The sequence below is a fragment of the Triticum aestivum genome, chromosome 7A, assembly GCF_018294505.1.
Source record: "Triticum aestivum cultivar Chinese Spring chromosome 7A, IWGSC CS RefSeq v2.1, whole genome shotgun sequence".
NCBI classification, from domain to species: domain Eukaryota; kingdom Viridiplantae; phylum Streptophyta; class Magnoliopsida; order Poales; family Poaceae; genus Triticum; species Triticum aestivum.
The window spans coordinates 731283312-731284924 of NC_057812.1; the positions used below are offsets into that span (position 1 = coordinate 731283312).

General features: G+C 50.3%; 1 long non-coding RNA gene across 1 annotated transcript; it reads left to right on the top strand.

The window, feature by feature from the left end:
* The first annotated feature begins 301 nt into the window (after positions 1–301).
* Positions 302–1111, top strand: LOC123148930 (uncharacterized). The gene is made up of 4 exons (XR_006474233.1): positions 302–449; positions 543–684; positions 760–883; positions 1031–1111. It is a non-coding gene; the product is annotated as an uncharacterized lncRNA (long non-coding RNA).
* Positions 1112–1613: the final 502 nt, after the last annotated feature.

Genomic DNA, 1613 nt, shown 5'->3' on the forward strand with positions numbered 1-1613 from the left:
CATGCTACGGAACAATTGAAAAGTGAACTAAGGTAGCGCGGAGCTCTCCTCCAACAAAGCCATCCAGCAAACTTCTCGATTTGCTTCCAATATAAAACTGCGTGGAGACGTTTTTTAAAAGCCACAGGGGCGCGCGCCCACGCTTCCGTCGCTTGAACGAAACAAAAGCCAGCGTGCGTGCGCATTTGGGTCAGTGTACAAGTCAAACTTACGCAGCTCAAGTCTCAATGCATACGTCGGATCGATGCTAGCTAAAAAGTCTTCTTCTCCACGCCCCTAAGACCAAACAAGTCTTCTTCTCCATCGCACCCTGCCCACCTGAGCTCACACACACATACATGGAGCTAGCGAAGACGAGAATGAAAGCAAGCCCAGTCCTCACGATGCTGTTCGCGGCGGCGGTCGGGTTCTTCGTCGGCGTTTCCTTTCCGGTGGACATCACGCCAAAGGTAAACAAAAAACGCCGATTCGGTATTGGCTAACTCTGAGCTGATTTGATCTGAACAAAATGTGTGTTGCCTTCTTTGGGACTGTTTGTGCAGCTTCAATGTGGCCTCCTGCCTTGGAGCCGGCGGCGGTGCCGCCAACTGCAGCTTCAGACACAGCAGCAGGCTGGGCAGGTTATGGGGGGCGCCGTTCAGGAACAGCAGCACTGGTGCCCCAAATGCCACCGGTTCAGCGCCGGTACATTGAGTTTCTGAACTTTTTGAATGATCCAGTTTAACTTCGTCCCAGTTAACTAAATGGTTTCTTGATCAGTGGTTTGTAGGTTGTAGAGGTTGCAGCAGCAAAGCCTGGAGGCTCAGAGAGGCGTCTGCCACCGGGGATCATGGTCTCGGAGTCTGATCTTCACCTGCGCCGGCTATGGGGATCCCCAAGAGAGGTACGTCTTGCCTCGCGTGTTTTAGGTTCCAAAATATCTGAAGAACCTGACAGAGTTCACTCGTTCATTCTTCACCCTGTTTGAATGGACATCATATTGACGGATCTTGTTTCATTTCATCTTAAAACTCCATGGTTTGATGCGCAGGACAGCCCAACTGGCAAGTACCTCCTCGCGCTCACGGTAGGGTACGGCGAGAGAGAAAATGTCAATGCAACTGCTCACAAGGTAGATAAGCACTATACTTTCAGCGTTTTAGATGTAGATATAGAACTGCCATGGCCATCCGTTGTCTGACCAAGATCATCAATCAAATAACAAATGCAGTTCTCTGACAATTTCGATATCGTGATGTTCCACTAGGATGGCCGCACGACGGAGTGGGACCAAGACTTCGAGTGGTCGAAGAAGGTCGCCCATGTCAGCGGTAGGAAGCAGACCAAATGGTAAACATTTAACTGTCCGTCCACTCGCTGCTCTGAATTCCACTCCGAAGTGCAGACAGGTGCACTGACAATCTTCAGACTTTTTTGCCTGAAAACAATAACAACAACGAAGGTGGTTCGCTAAGAGGTTCTTGCACCCGAGCGTCGTGGCGTCCTATGACTACGTGTTCGTGTGGGACGAGGACCTTGGTGTCTACAACTTCGCCGCGGAACCGTACGTCCCTCTAGCTGTATGCTTTCCTGTCAGCTCTAAATTTATATTGTGGACGATGAAGAACAGATAG